This window comes from Anolis sagrei, chromosome 1, assembly GCF_037176765.1.
Source record: "Anolis sagrei isolate rAnoSag1 chromosome 1, rAnoSag1.mat, whole genome shotgun sequence".
Taxonomy (NCBI): Eukaryota; Metazoa; Chordata; class Lepidosauria; order Squamata; family Dactyloidae; genus Anolis; species Anolis sagrei.
The window spans coordinates 169,735,448-169,752,679 of NC_090021.1; the positions used below are offsets into that span (position 1 = coordinate 169,735,448).

At 39.8% G+C, this 17,232-nt stretch overlaps 1 protein-coding gene across 19 annotated transcripts in view; it reads left to right on the forward strand.

Moving 5' to 3' along the window:
• MAP2 (microtubule associated protein 2) overlaps nucleotides 1–17,232 on the forward strand; it is a 395,260-nt gene that overhangs the window by 71,674 nt on the left and 306,354 nt on the right. For all 19 annotated transcript variants that reach the window (XM_067470260.1, XM_060782323.2, XM_067470268.1 and 16 more), the window contains exon 2: nucleotides 10,694–10,745. The gene's annotated coding sequence lies outside the window, so the exon portion shown is untranslated. The remainder of the gene's footprint in view (nucleotides 1–10,693; nucleotides 10,746–17,232) is intronic.

Below are 17,232 nucleotides of genomic sequence, written 5' to 3' on the forward strand. Positions count from 1 at the left end.
ACATACATTGGGTTGTTAGGTGTGTTGTGTCCAAATTTGGTGTCAATTCGTCCAGTGGTTTTTGAGTTCTGTTAATCCCACAAATGAACATTACATTTTTATTTATGTAGATGGGCTGAAGCAGGGAAACATTTGAATCAACTCTCTTTCTCTCCATCAGAGTCTTTTGAAAGGGAGAGGATTAAGCCAAGAAGTTGTGGATGGGAATGGAGGATGTTTAATTCTTTTCCTTCATGCAGCTTTTATGTTCCAAACTCTCCCCAGGGCTGACATCACATTCTCAACTTTCCTTGTATAGGAAAGTTGAGAATGTGATTCCAAATAGATTTTTGATTTCTCATATAAACATGAGTAACTGCACATGAAAACTGGGTAGAATACTTTGAAGATGAAGTTTTAAATCATTTGTGCATGACACAAAGTTTGTGTACAAAGTTTGAAAACAAAGGTGCCACCCATACATAAGAACAGTTTTGGATTTTGGAATATTCCAATTCCCTGGATGCACAAGCTGTAGTAAACTGAGAGATTATGCCATGGCCAAGGCTCCATGATGAAATCACAATCACATTGAATTGTGAAAAGGGCATCACTCAGTAAAGTATAAATCTTAATATGTAAAAATGGTCTGTTCATTGTGAGGACACTAAAAACAACTAAACCCCTAGGCCAAATGTCACCAAATTTGGCCACCGAACACATATTAATCCAATGTATGTGCTTCACTCATGAAAACAAAAGAAAACACAGCAGAAAGGCCTTTTAAACCCTAAAAACCAGAGATGTTACCACGCATGCATGAAAATTCTTCCCCTCCGTTCCCTCCAGCCAACTGAGCTGCTACACCAGCGAGAGAAACTCTAAGAGCCGTAGCAAACTAGGATTTTGCGAGAGCAAACTAAGCCAGCACGAGCGATGCTCCGCCTCTTTCTCCGCCTATTTCCCTTTGCTAGGGCAGCGTTGCGAGCATACGCTCGTGCCGCAGCAAACTACAGGAAGCTTGCACTCGGGCTTGCTCCGAAGCCCCGCCTTTTTTTCCCCCCGAGGCTGCTCTCTCTCTTGCTAGCGTGCCTGTTTTCCACTGCAGAGGGCAGGGATGCGAGCGTACGCTCACAGTTGAATTCTGCCAACTGCGAGAGTACACTCGCATCGCTTCCCTAGCAAGGGAAAACAGGCACACTAGCAAGAGAGAGAGCAGCCTCGGGGAAAAAAAGGTGGGGCTTCGGAGCGAGCTCAAGCACAAGCTCGCTCTCGCTTCCAGTAGTTTGCTACGGCTCTAAGAGAAAGAGAGGGAGAGAAGGGGGGAGGTGGGCAAGGAATCCAGGCAGGGAGGCAAGCAGCAGACGGACTTCTTTGGATGCCTCTCAGTAGCCCTTCCTCGCTCTGGGGAAGAGGAAGCCCAGCTACACGACTTGGGGGATGGAGGAAGGCAAACCTGCAACAGCAATTGTGGAAAGGAGCAACTGTGAAGTAATGGTGAGGCTATGGACCATATTTTAGTTCTTGGGGACCACTCCTGGTCCATGGACCACAGGTTGGGAAGCACTGGTCTACAATGAACCACTGGAAAGGAAGGGCATCACTATTTCAGACACACCTGCAGACAGTTTTGGATTTTGAAGTATTTCGGATTTCTGATTCCAGATAAGAGGTGCTCAGCCTATACTACCTCATATACTATACTACCTCATATACTAGTTAGTTGGTTATACTCATCCAACTTCCCTTTCTTCAATTAATGCACATGTTCAACCGTTTGTTACAATAAATGAATAAGTTGGGCTTCTTATTTATTTTCTATATTTATATTTCGCTCTCTCTCCACCCCACAGGGGACTCAGAGCTGCTTCTGAATTAATAGCTTCTTATTCATGGTTTTACATCTTTTGTGCAATGCGCTCCTATTCCTTGCCTTCTGATACTTTTTACCAGCTGTTTTACAAAATAACAAAGAGTTTGTGCTTTGAAATCCCTTGGCTCAAATTTCTTCTTTTCATTTTTTTTGGATTGCTGGTTTCTTTGCCCCATTTTTTTATTTTTTTAAAAAAACTTCAATTTTCCCCCTCCTTCTCTCCTTTTATGGTTTCTGTGGCTATGCTATTTAACCAAAGTGATATCCTTTTGGTCTTACTTGGGCCTTTCATAATCTGCGGTATACATTTTCTTTCATCCTTTATTATAGATTTTTACAATATCCCCCAATCTTCCTGAATAGATTTGACCCCTCCTAACCCCTCCTAACTGTGTCTTTAGCCGCCTTTAGTCTCCCTTCTTGAAATTAAATGTGGCTGTGTTGGCTTTTCAGGGCCATTTCCCACTTGTGTGCGCGCGCGCATGTGTGTGTGTGTGTGTGTGTGTGTGTGTATATGTGTGTGTATACACACACACACACACACACACACACACACACATATACTAGCTGTCTCGGAGTGTGGTGGAGGCTCCTTCTTTGGAAGCTTTTAAACAGAGGCTGGATGGCCATCTGTCAGGGGTGATTTGAATGCAACATTCCTGCTTCTTGGCAGGGGGTTGGACTGGATGGCCCATGAGGTCTCTTCCAACTCTTTGATTCTATGATTCTATCCCCCGCCATGCATTGCTGTGGCCCACATGGGGGTTCTATGTGGGAGGTTTGGCCCAATTCTATCATTGGTGGGGTTCAGAATGCTCTCTGATTGTAGGTGAACTATAAATCCCAGCAAATACAACTCCCAAATGTCAAAATTCTATTTTCCCCAAACTCCACCAGTGTTCACATTTGGGCATATTGAGTATTCGTGTAGAGTTTGGTTCAGATCCATCATTGTTTGTGTCCACATTGATCTCTGGATGTAGGTGAACTATAACTCCAAAACCAAAGGCACTGCCCACCAAACCCTTCCAGTATTGTCTGTCGGTCATGGGAGAACTGTGTGCCAAGTTTGGTTCAATTCCATCGTTGGTGGGGTTCAGAATGCTCATTGATTGTAAATGAACTATAAATCCCAGCAACTACAATTCCCAAATGACAAAATCATTTTTTTGAGTGAAGGACATACATTGGGTTGTGTCTTGAGTCCAAATTTGGTGTCAATTCGTCCCGTGGTTTTTGAGTTCTGTTAATCCCACAAACAAACATTACATTTTTATTTATATAGATATAGGATTTGATAACACTGCTGTATCTGTCTTTTCCTTTAGCCATTGAAAGGAAAGGCCCTTAAAGCACACAGGGATCCGTTCTGCAGGATTGACACCTCTTGGTTCTTCTTTCCAACACTAGATTCAGGATACTTCTCCCTTTAAGACTAATGTGGGTTGGGTTGGCCCCTCTCACTCATATAAGTTAATACTGTGATGAGCCTGGGAAAGTAACATTTTGGCACTGGAACTGCCAGAATCCCTCAAGCAGTATCATCATTGCAATAAAAATAATTATATTTCCTAGCACTGCACCGGAGAGAATATTATTTTCTTATAAAAATACACTAACCAATATGCTACATTGTTGTTGTTTTTTAAAAAATAATTTTTATTAAGTTTTCAAGTATACAAATATACGATAAAATCACATGTCTAGTCTATCATGCTACATTGTTGAAGGTCACGGAACTGATTTCTTTGACTTTTAAATTCTGTTCTTTAAAAAGAAAATTTCCATATAGGTAAGTAATATGTCAAAAGTCAACAGAAGAATGGTCTGACCAATTATGCTTGGGCTGCAACTATCAAAACACTTTCAAATTCCTTTGAATTGTAACTTATTTTGGTACTCTTCCATTATCTGGCAGAGGCCACTAGGGGGCACTCAAGAGAGAAGGATAGTCCATTGCATGGAGGTGGAGGGTGGGCTGAAGGAGTAAACCAATTTTCCCCTGTTTTCCTGTTATTCCTCTCACCTATTTCCCTGTTTCCTGTTGGGGAAACAACCTTTTTTATGAAATGGGAAGTTGAGAGGGACATAGAGGGTGCTAGTGAGAAAAGGAACTATTATTTTCCCTCTAGCACCTCCTAGTGGCCTCTGCCTGGGTAATGAAACAGTGCCCTTAATTTTTTTAAAAGTAACCTTCTGTAAATGTAGCTAAAGTAGCTTGACTCTTTCACAATGGAATAACAAGTAACAAGCAATGTGTTTATTTATAATGTGTTATTTTGAGACAATGGGGTTATAAGGAAGCCACATTCCAACCCAAAATAATCTAGTGAGCAAAAAGAACATTAATTGTTATAATTAGTCACAGTTTCTACTTTCAAAAGTTTTGAAGAACCTTTTCATAGGCAAATGTTTGTTATTATCTATTCCAAAAAAAGAAGAGTGCAATGAGTAGTGCAACAAATAAGGTAGCACATTACTTTGTTATTATAATGAGTATTAGCAATGGGCCAGCGTTTCCAGTTCTGTAAAAGGTAACAGAAATTCATTATATTGTCGAAGGTTTTCATGGCTGGAATCACTAGGTTGTTGTAGGTTTTTTTGGGCTATATGGCCATGTTCTAGAGGCATTCTAGAATGCCTCTAGAACATGGCCATATAGCCCAAAAAATGCTTCTAGAACATGGCCATATAGCCCAAAAAAACCTACAACAACCCAGAAATTCATTACTTTTTAAAAGTAAACTTCCAGACTCTGCAATATAGCACAAGTGGATTATATGACAGTGCAGATGGGACCAGAGAGCAACAGCACATTTCTCACTTTTAGAGACATCAGAAGTCAGAGAGTTGAGGGCAGTTTTGACTTTCAGAGGGGATAAAACGGTGAGAGCTGCCTCCTTGCAGTAGTGTATTTACTGTATCTGGAAGAACAGCTCTTGGGACTTAATTTGGTCGGAGAGGAATGAATATTGTAGGATTATACAACTCCTCATTAAGTGCTTTCAGCCATGTTAGCTCTTGCAGACTAATAAAACATTTATTAGTACTGTATCTGCTATAAAGAGGCATGTATTACAGCTACAGTCTTGAACACACTCAGTTTTCAAAGGAACACACAAGTCTTTAGAAGTCAGTCACTTGGGAAAGCAAGAACGCTTTTTTTAGTTGTACTGGATGTTTCCATCGTGGTGCATATAAGAATGGTTTCTTCTCTCAACAGCTTTGTTTCAGATGGGGCTGTCCACTTGTTTTGGAACTATGCTTTTGGGGATAAATTTTATCGTCAAACCATTCTGAATTTCAGATAAACCCATTTCCTACTATTCTCTACACATCTCCAGAGTGTCTATGTGTTTAATAGCTAGAAGCTGAAACCAAAGAGTTTATGTCCTAGAGCAGTTCCACACTGAGATAAAGTCAGCTTCTATCCAGGTTTAAGAAGCCCAGATCAAGGCAGACTATAGCCCTCACAGCAGCTGCAAAAGCCCGTGCTTTTGCGGCTGGGTGTCCAGCTGCATTCCCAGAACCTTCAAGGAGAACATCCGGACACTAGAACCCCCTCACCCAACCCCCCAACCCCATTTTCTAAAAAAATGAACTTACCCAGCCTCCTTTAGCATGGTGCCAGAGTTTTTCTGGTGTGTAGTAATGATACGCCAGAAGAAGGGGGGGGGGGGCAGGAGCGATTTTCCTTCTTTCCCCTTTTCTCCTGGTGCGTCATTCCTATGTGCCAGGAGAGCTCCGGTACCATGCTAATGGAGGCCAAGTCAGTTCTTTTATTTTTAAAGTGGGGGTTGGAGGGTTTGGGGAAGCGGTTAAAGCCCTCTCATGATTCCCGCTGTACAGACGACCCCTTCAGAAGTCCCAGGATTTCTGAAAAGGCAGTCCACACACCGCCCACAGCAGGAAAGCCGCGGGTCTTTCAAGAAAACCTGCTTCTTTCCTGCTAACAAATAATCTCACTACAAAACAGAGATTTCGTGGGATGTCATTTTTGATGCTCTCCATGAATACCTGCATTTTTGATGCTCTCCATGAATACCTGCATCCCTGTGTGGATGCGGCCCTAATTAGAATAGATTTCCTTGTTGCTCAAATTATGGTAAACTAAGGCCCCTTCTACAATGCCATATAATCCAGTTCAAAGCAGATAATCTGGATTTGATATGTAGATGGGAGCTAAGCATCTGGTGGTCTAAGTGTTGCCTTCCTGATTAGTTTGCTAGGACTGCAATGGTTTCCCAATTCAGTCATTAGAGGAAACTGTTTCACTGGGCTCCAGACATGCTAGTGAAATATTAGAAACATAGAATTGATCCTTCATGGGTTCAGAAGGATGCTGTATTTCATCGTGGTGTTTAAAAATGCATTTAGAAGCCCAGGAACAGTAGCTAGGAATGGTTTTATTATTTATTTATTTATTTAGCGCTTTTATAATTTGTTTATTTATTTATTTACCTTACTTATATACCGCTGTTCTCAGCCCGAAGGCAACTCACAGCGGTATAACCTGGTATTCTCAACCTCCGAAGAGGAACTCAGGCCGGCTAACAACAAGAAATTCATACACAAATAAGCTAAACATATTAATATCATAATACGTTAATACATTAAAATACATTAAAATACAGATTAAATAATTACATAAAGCCAAGTTGTCAAGATAAATCACAAATTCATCACCATCTGTCAGTGTGGCCAGCAGTTATTGACTCGATCATCATTCTGAGAATGCGATGTTCCAGAGCCAAGATTTTACCAGCTTTCTGAAAGTCAGGAGGGAAGGAGCAGATCCAATATCCATCGGGAGAGAGTTCCAAAGCCGAGGGGCCACCACTGAGAAGGCCCTATCCCTCATCCCCACCAGACGCGATTGCGAAGGAGGTGGGACCGAGAGCAGGGCCCCTCCAGAAGATCTTAACAACCTTGATGGTTCATAAGGGAAAAGTTTTCAGTGGGAAGTTCCATGTAAGAAATAGTTAAATCTATTCTATCGTCCTTCTCAGAGTGAGTGCTTTTGGGGAAAAAATACCTCTCCCCTACAAGCCTATATGAAACTCCGAGGACTAGTGCTAAATACAGCATTACAGTAGTTCAGTATGAAGATACGGGCATTCTATAGGGAAGTGGACACTTAAGAATGGTAATTCTTTTTTACACTGATAGATTATTTACAGCCATCTTCAAAAATATAGGAACAAAAAGTAGAATTTAACAGGGAATTTACCAGGAAAACAGGGCTGTCAAATGAAGTTAGTTAAACTGTAGAGAATAGGCATATAAGCCACGTGCTTTTCACTTAGCAGGGTTTTCTTGTTTCAGCAAAACTACATTTTACAGGGCTTATTCTTTCTGTCCTCATTAAAAGGCAAAGTTGATTGCTTCCCACTATTTTTGTAAAGCAGCGGACCATATGTTATGGACTCATTACTCGTTGTGGATAAGTCACATGATCGTGGACTTCCATAATTTTGAGTTGATGTTGTTGTTTTTAACTAACATTCGCTAGACTTGTATGCCTCTTTTCAAACTCCAGTGTGCTCCATTATTTTATTGTTTGGATTTAGAGCCGAGGAGCATGAGAACCAATTAAACTGGGTGTGTCACTCTATAACACCTGTAATTCACTTAACTGCTAAACAGATTTGTAAAAATGCCACCTTAATTTGAGAGACTATAATTCTTTTGTGAGTCAGAAGTGCCGGGAGGGATTGTATTTATTGTAGTTTTGTGTTGGGTGTGGGATTCAGGATGACTAAGCCATCAGCATGATGCCTACTGCCACAGAACACAAGTACTGCCAAAGTTTCAACTCTGTTTCTGTTTACTACACTTTCTCTCCCCATGTTTTATTTCTCAGGATAGAGATTGAGTGAGCTCCACCACATGAAATACAAAGAATTTTATCCAACAGTTTTCCATGGATAAAATATAGCAGATACCACCATAATGTGTAGGTGGACAGTATTTCTTTCAGTGCTAACATGCCATTGGTGCTAAATGAATATTACATCACCATATTACCATGGCCTTTAGGATATCACCTTTTCAAGGGTTTTTTTTGGTAGTTTTATAGACTTATGGCTCTCTGTTTTAAGTAAGCTGATATCTCAAAACTGTCTATGTCTTGTAGCAAGCAATTGCGGTAGAGGACGATGTAATTCACCTGTCTACTTTGGAGCAACTTTCCTTATTTTAGTTGAAAATAGTGATTTTTCTTTGTAAGTTCCTCATTATCTTTGTTTATCACTAGACTTGTAAGGCAGCCCCCAGTGGCGCAGTGGGTTAAACCCCTGTGCTGGCAGGACTGAAGACCGACAGGTCGCAGGTTCGAATCCAGGGAGAGGCGGATGAGCTCCCTCTATCAGCTCCAGATCCCCATGCGGGGACATGAGAGAAGCTTCCCACAAGGATGATAAAAACATCAAATCATCCGGGCGTCCCCTGGGCAACGTCCTTGCAGACGGCCAATTCTCTCACACCAGAAGCGACTTGCAGTTTCTCAAGTCACTCCTGACACAACAAAAAACAAAAAAACAAACCTAGACTTGTAAAAGACCAGAACTGGAAAACAAATTCCCATGTGGAGAAGTTTCTGTTGCTCCAAAGATAGTGAGTTACGTTTTTGTAATGGAAAAAAGGTAACTCAATATGTTTGAGACACAAAATCTAAGCATAATTGACAGTTTTCTACATTTGTGTAATTAAGTATGCAGTTACGGATGAGTAAATATAGGTAATTGTTCTGTATTCCTGATAGGTACTTAGTCACAATTGTTCACTGTCCCGCAAGTGACTTTACCAGACATCAGATGCATGGCAGAGGAAACTCTATTGAGTTGCCAGTCAGAAAATGGGCGAATGATTTTCCACCAGGTTTGGAGAAGCTGGGAGAGGAAATATTGCCTAATTAAGTATACTTAAGTAACTGAAGTAGAGAGCCATGGGTTAAACCCTTGTGCTGGCTGAACTGCTGATGTGAAAGTTGGCGTTTTGAATCCGTGAGATGGGGTGAGCTCCCATCTGTCAGCTCCAGTTTCCCATGTGGGGACATGAGAGAAGCCACCCAGAGGATGGTAAAATATCCAGGCATCCCCTGGGCAACATCTGTGCAGACGGCCAATTCTCTCACATGAGAAGTGACTTGCAGTTTCCCAAGTTGCTTCTGACATACAACCCCCCCCCCCAAAAAAAACCTGAAGCAGAATACAAATCAACTTCCATAACATTTCTCAAAAACTTTGTTTTGTTTTATTATTTACTAGCCGTCCCCTGCCATGCGTTGCTGTGGCCCACATGGGGGTTCTGTGTAGGAGGTTTGGCCCAATTCTATCATTGGTGGGGTTCAGAATGCTCTGTGATTGTAGGTGAACTATAACTCCCAGCAACTACAACTCCCGAATGTATATTCTATTTTCTCCAAACTTCACCAGTGTTCCCATTTGGGCATATTGAGTTTTCGTGTAGAGTTTGGTCCAGATCCATCATTGTTTGAGTCCTCAGTAATCTCTGGATGTAGGTGAACTACAACTCCAAAGCCAAAGGACACTGCCCATCAAACCCTTTCAGTATTTTCTCTTGGTTATGGGAGAACTGTGTGCCAAGTTTGGTTCAGTTCCATCGTTGGTGGGGTTCAGAATGCTCTTTGATTGTAGGTGAACTATAAATCCCAGCAACTACAACTCCCAAATGACAAAATCAATTTTTTTGAATGAAGGACATACATTGGGTTGTTAGGTGTCTTGAGTTCAAATTTGGTGTCAATTTGTTCAGTGGTTTTTGAGTTCTGTTAATCCCACAAACGGACATTACATTTTTATTTATATAGATTCTAATTACAATACACCGAGTTATTTGCTTTATAATCTGCATATAAACATTTGGGAAATTTCTTAGCAATATACTCTGTATGGTTTACTTTGGTTAACATATAATCCTTGTATTTCTTATAATCATTAAATGCTATTGTGTTGAAATTTTTAAAGATCCAGAATTCAGAGATGTAATTGATACAGCAGATGATTTTTCCTTAGCTTTCTGTGCATTTTGCATTGTGTCACATTTTTCTTACAGTAATTAGGCAGCATGTAAACACAGCAGAAATCTTTAGTCATCCTCTCCTAATGCAAAATGTAATTATTCTGACGCTCATTAAGAACAGATGGAAATGCAGCTTCACAGGCAACATCTCAAAAAGTTAAGAGTGGCTGAAAGTTTCATTTAACAAGAAAGTATTTTTAAACATTTGATTCACCTGATATAGCTATGCTGCCATTACCAGAAGATGAGGAGAGATGGGTGCTCAGCCAGAGAATACACAATGGCCAGACTTTATTGAAAAACAAGGAAACAAGCATGTAGAATAGATATACTTTCCATAGTAACTTCATTTTCTTTTTAAATGATGGTAGATATGACATTTTCAAATGAAATCATGTCAATACAGGTAAATAAGATTTGTTCAAAGTTTGTTCTTAAGTTGAATCTGCAGACAAGTCGGAATAGGTACATTTTAAAAGTATAACTTCACACACACACACAGAGTTTTGCTGCTTTTGCCCCTTTTCGGAAGATTTCGCCTCACTTACCTGTATTTATTTTTCATATTCTTACGCAATGATGCAATTAAAATACTAGCTGTGTAAAGGAAGATCTGTGTGACTTTATTAATTAACATAATCAACTATGTAAGCATCTGGAAAACATGAAATTAAGCTTTTGTAGAACTTTTGTAGAACTCATGAAAACCTGTAGCTGCTACTAGATTTTGCTTGACACATCTTAAATTTGAACTTGATGTTTCCAACTTTGATGCAGAATTTCTTCTTTTTCTTGTAGATCGTAGGAAATCTGAGCTGAGATTATCACTGCCTGACAGATCCACCAAAAGGTGAGTATTCTGTTTTGTGACATGCTAAACTTCACTGCTGACAAACACAAAGCTATTGTATGGAATCCCTGATTGGCCTACAACAGAGGTAGCCAAAGTGGGACTATATAGATATACTACAGTTTCTATCAGCCTTTACCACTAGTTTTGGACAGTCTTGGATGACTCACACTTTATTGACCCATTTCAAATCAACTTCAGAGCAGGATACGGAGTTGAGACTGTGATTAGGGCTGGGCGGTTTCGTTCGTTAATTTCGTAATTCGTTATTAATTCGTATTTAAATTAGCTTACGATCCGATATTGAGCCATACAGGAGTAATTAAAAATCGAAACGAATTTTTTCAATTTATTTTGTAATTGTTTCGTAATTGTTTTGTAATTATTTCCGTATGTCTGGTGCAAGTTTTAGGGTTGTTGTTTGTTTTATCAGTGATAAAAAATAAATTATCACACCAACAGTCAACAATAGAGGGAGAGGGAAGCTTCAGAAGTTCCCCCTGTCCCATTTGGAGGGTTTTTTAGCATATTGCGCAATCGCGTCCGCCATTAACGAATCGATTCGTAATTGTTTCGAAATTGTTTTGTAATTGTTTCGTAATTTTACGAAATTTTGTATACTTCGAACTTTTTTAAAGGAAAATTTCGGAATTCTTTTAAGAAACAAAACACAAAAACCCCCTAAAAACGAATCGAGTTTAGAAACAAATTTTTCCGTGGTTACCCAGCCCTAATTGTGATGGTCACCTTAATGGATGATCTCCATTTTAAAATAGATGAGGGAAAGTGTCCCTGTTGGTGCTTCTCAATTTCTTCGTGGCATTCAATAACATCAACCATGGTATCTTTCAGGAATATCTTTCAGCAGTATGTTTGAAAAAGATCTTGGAGTCCTCGTGGACAACAAGTTAAACATGAGCCAACAATGTGATGTGGCGGCAAAAACAGCCAATAGGATTTTGGCCTGCATCAATAGGAGCATAGTGTCCAGATGTAGGGAAGTAATGCTACCCTTCTATTCCGCCTTGGTTAGACCACACCTGGAATATTGTGTCCAATTCTGGGCACCACAATTGAAGGGAGATGTTGACAAGCTGGAATGTGTCCAGAGGAGGGTGACTAAAATGATCAAGGGTCTGGAGAACAAGCCCTATGAGGAGTGGCTTAAGGAGCTGGGCATGGTTAGTCTGAAGAAGAGAAGGCTGAGAGGAGACATGATAGCCATATATAAATATGTGAGAGGAAGTCATAGGGAGGAGGGAGCAAGCTTGTTTTCTGCTTCCCTGGAGACTAGGACGCGGAGTAATGGCTTCAAACTACAAGAGAGGAGATTCCATCTGAACATGAGGAAGAACTTCCTGATTGTGAGAGCTGTTCAGCAGTGTACCTCTCTGCCCCGGAGTGTGGTAGAGGCTCCTTCTTTGGAAGCTTTTAAACAGAGGCTGGATAGCCATCTGTTGGGGGTGCTTTGAATGCAATATTCCTGCTTCTTGGCAGAATGGGGTTGGACTGGATGGCCCACCAGGTCTCTTCCAACTCTATGATTCTATGATTCTATGAATGGCGTATGGGGTTTGGGAATTGGAGGCATTGTGTTGCAATGGTTGAGGTTGTACTTTTCAGGCAGGTTCCAAATTTTGGCACTTAGGGATAGCTGCTCCTCAAAAGAACTATCGTCCCACAGAACTGGCGTGCCATTCTATCCCCAATGCTTTTAAACATTTACATGAAACCTGCAGGAGAGATCATTCAGAGGAATGGGGTGGATAACAGAGGATAACATCCAAATATATTTCCCCATGCCTTCCAAAACAGTATCAGCTAAGGACACTCCTCTAAATGATTTCTTAGAGGAGGAGGTAATGGGCTGTTGAGGAAAAACAAACTGAAACTGAAGCCAGACAAGACAGTGGTGCTTGCCATCAAGGGTCTTAACTTAGAGATGAGGATGTATCAAGCACTTCTGAATGGAGTTTCACTTCCCCCAGAAGACTGTGTTAGCATCTTGGGAGTGCACCCGGATCCGTCTCTGTAAATATCAGTCCAAGTAGATGTGATGGGCAGGAACTTTGACTGATATGCCAAATGCAGCCCTTCCTAGAATTTGAGGACATAAAGATGGCCATGCAAATGCTGGTAACCTCAAGTTTGGACTTGTGCAATGCACTTTACATTGGGCTACCTCTGTACCAAGTTTGGAAACGTCAATTAGTTCAAAACACCTCAGTCAGACCAGTTACAGTAACTAATGAACGGTTTGGGACCAGCCTACCTGCGTGACCGCATCTCCATCTACGAACCCACACGTTCTCTTCGGTCATCTGGAGAGGCCCTGCTCGTGATCCCACCGGCGTCGCAAGCGCGCTTGGTGGGGACGCGGGACAGGGCCTTTTCCGTGGTGGCCCCCCGACTCTGGAACACCCTCCCCAAAGACCTTAGACAGGCCCCTACATTGGCTGCCTTCAGAAAGAACTTGAAGACCTGGCTTTTCCGATGCGCCTTCTCAGATTAGGAAATCTCCACCACCAAGTCCCATAAGCACTTTATCAGAACCAATGATAGCTGCACATCGCACATCGCACTTGCCCTGGAAGCCCTATATACACCTCCTGTCACATCAGCACTTTTAATCCTGTACCCATTGCTCTGGCCCGGCCCTGTTTTATTGTGTATTGTGCCTGTTGTTTATTTTGCTTTATTCTGGTTTTAATTGTTTGATTTGCTTAGATTGTATTGTTGTGTTGTGTGTTGAGGCCTCGGCCTGTGTAAGCCGCATCGAATCCTTCGGGAGATGCTAGCGGGGTACAAATAAAGTTTAATAATAATAATATTTACTGTATTTTAATCTTTTTCTGTGTATTTTAATATATGTCTTTCATAGAAATATGTTTCAATATAGGTATTTTACATAATGTTTTAAAATTATGTGTTTTTAACTGTGTTGCACCCTGCCTCAAGGAGAGGTGTGTAAGAAATAATAATACTAATATTACTACCATCCTTGTGGGAGGCTTCTCTCATGTCCCCGCATGGGAACCTGGAGCTGATAGAGGGAACTCATCTGCACTCTCCCCGGATTTGCGCCATGGTCACATTGACATATTTTTGCAGATACATTTCCTTTCAGTATTGCAGACAGACTCAGTTAAACACATCAAAAGCCCAAAACTTAGCATATTGCTATTACCATTTATCAAAATTGGTTGAGCCGCTGCCAAGAATATCTGCTACAGAAATGTGCTTGTAGACATTATGTCAGCTACAAAATGGGATGGATTTCTTCAGAATTCTGGCCTGACGTTTATTTGAGATTACATGACTGAGGATCAGAAGCATTCCTATAATGTGAATTCAGCATTTTCTCATAAGCACATTCTCTATTCTGGATTACTGGTGTAACAGGATCACAGTAAGATAAGATTCACGTACATATTTTAAAACATCGCTGTAACATGGTTTAAGCCAGGACACTTCCAGATAGCATAAAAATGCGGGGCAAATAAGTGGGGTAAGAAATCGCAGGACCCTGCAGCAAATCCAAACACAGTCCCTGTAAATGGTTATCACCATCCTATCAGTTCTGGTAAATAGTCCCCCACCATACTGACACCTTCGTTTGTAGCAGATTTTAGAAATCCACAAAATGAACAGGGAATATTCAGTGGAAGTTTGTTTGTTTGTTTGTTTTTTAAAAAAAGATGCTCCAAGATGTGCTGGATATCATATGCGCTCATTCAAACATCTAAATGTACACATAAGCAGATTTCTTATTATGTCTCCACCCTACTGTAAATTCAAGCTCTGTTTAATTTCATAAAGATCAGAACAAAGGTATGATTGCAGAGACCTCTCATTGTAATTGCTTTCCATTTGTGCTTTGATATAGCCACCTGTGTGTCTGTGGTGCCATTTCTTTACAGCCCAGATAAGCTGTTTCAGGATTTTAAAATGCGCATATTTTCTGGAACCATCCACACCAAGGTATACAAATGTTTTCCTTGACTACAGTAATATACAGTCATGCAAATAGGCACATTTTTGGCCAAAATTGGGTTTTAAGTGCACCTTTTAAACACGTGTTTTTCAGCTGTTAAACCGAACCAGCTCGCATTTTTTTTTTAAATCTTTATTAGGTTTTATAGAATACATCGAAAGTGGGGGAATAATGAAAGAAGATAGAAAAGTGGGAAAAGTAAAGAGTTAAGAGATAAAAAGGGGTGGGGGAAAAATGGGACCAAAAAGATAATCAAAAAAAAAAAAAAAAGGGAGGGGGGAATCCAAAAAAGTCCAAAAAAGTCCGGAAAAAAAAAAAAAAAGGGAGGACTCCCTTCTGATTCTGCTCAGATATCAACTTTCATTTATATTTATGTATGTGTATAAAAGAAAAATGGGTTGCAGGAACCCCGCTCATAAAAAGGAAAGAGTTGGGTTCCTCTTCCAGTCCTCCGTTGCACCTCGTGTTCTTTTATACTAGTTTATCCAAATATTCTTCAACCGATGACCAATTCGTCTCCTTTATTACTTTTCCTGTATTCTTTTTCAAAAGAAAAGTCAGTATGTCCATATCTTTCATTTCATTTATTTTGTTTTGCCATTGGGATTTTCCTGGAATGTCTTCCTGTTTCCACATCTTGGCGAAAACCATTCTTGCAGCTGTTGTTAAATATACAAACAGAATGTCCTCGTTAGAATCCAATTTAATCTCCTCATCTACTATTCCCAGCAAATAATATTCTGCTTTTCTTGGAAAATTCTTTTTAAAAATTTTTTGAATTTCATCGTGTATAACTCTCCAATATTTTTGAGATTTTTTGCAACTCCACCATAGGTGAAAGAAGGTCCCTTCATGTTCATTACATTTCCAACAATTCTTTGATACATTCTTATACATGCAGTTCAATTTTACTGGAGTTATGTACCACCTATGAAACATCTTTAACCAATTTTCCTTTAAATCCATCGCATAGGTGTACTTTAATTTTTTCTTCCATATTATTTCCCAGTCCGCCATCGCAATTGGTCTTTTAAAATTTTCAGCCCATTTAACCATGCATCCTTTAATTAATTCGGTCTCCGTTGACCATTCTAGTAGTTTTTCATATAATTTGGTTATACATTTTGTATCTGTTTTTAAGAATTTGTCCCAAAATACTTCTTTAATCTGAAATCCTTGTTTTAAATCCTGAGTGTATTGCTCCTTAATTTGCAAATAATGTAGCCAGGTGATTCTAGGAAAATTTTGGTTGACTTCTTGATGGGGTTTCAAAACCATTGAGTCCTTATTTAAAAGTTCTTTGTAAGTTGGCCAGGTCGTCCAGCCCAGTAATCTCCTTTGTTTGGCTTCCATAGGGGAGATCCAAAGAGGAGTTTTAGAGTAAAAATAATTTTTGTATCTCTCCCAGATTCTGATTAACGAGGAACGGATGAAGTGATTGCCAAAATTTCTTTCCTTCTGTTCTCTTCCATACCATAGATAGGCATGCCAGCCTACCCGAAGGTCGTGGCCTTCTAAAGTAAGAAGTTTTTCCCTTTTTAAGGTCATCCAGTCCTTTAACCAAATAAGGGCATTAGCTTCATGGTATAATTTGAAATTAGGGAGACCAAATCCCCCTCTATCTTTTTTGTCTGTCAAGATTTGATATTTTATTCTCGGTTTTTTCCCCTTCCATACAAATTTTGAAATGTCTTTTCTCCATTCTTCAAATTTCTTCATATTCCTAATTATAGGTATATTCTGAAAAAGGTACTGTAGTTTCGGTAAAATTGACATTTTAATCAGCGCAATTCTACCCAGAAGGGAAAGATTCAAATATTTCCATTTCTCTATATCTTTCTGTATCTCCTTCCATAGCCTTTCATAATTATTTGTAAGGAGTTGGGCATTTTTCGATGTGATCCATATTCCCAGATATTTCATCTTATTAACAATTGTTAGCCCCGATATTTCTTTCAATTTTTCTTGCTTTTCTTTTGTCATATTCTTTGTTAAAATAGTGGTTTTGTGTTTGTTTAATTTGAAGCCTGCTAGTTTCCCAAACTGTTCAATCATAAGCAGCCAGTCTTTAATGTTTTCACGTGGGTTTTCTATTATCCCAATTATATCGTCGGCATAGGCTCTGGTCTTAAATTCTTGTTTACCAATTTTAACCCCCTTTATATTTCTATCGTCCTTTATATTTTTCAGCAGAATTTCTAATGCCATTATGAAAATTAGGGGTGAGATAGGGCATCCCTGTCTGGTGCCCTTCTCAATCTTAAGTTCTTCAGAAATTTGACCATTTATTTGTACCTTTGCCTTTTGGGTCTTATAAATTTCTTCCACTGCCGTAGTGAACTGGTGTCCCAAATCCATTTCTTTCATTAAAATTTTAAAGAAATCCCAGTTAAGATTATCGAATGCTTTTTCTGCATCAATAGCAAGAAAAGCTACTTCTTTTTGAGGATTAGCTTCAAAATATTCAATCATATCTATAACCATTCTCAGGTT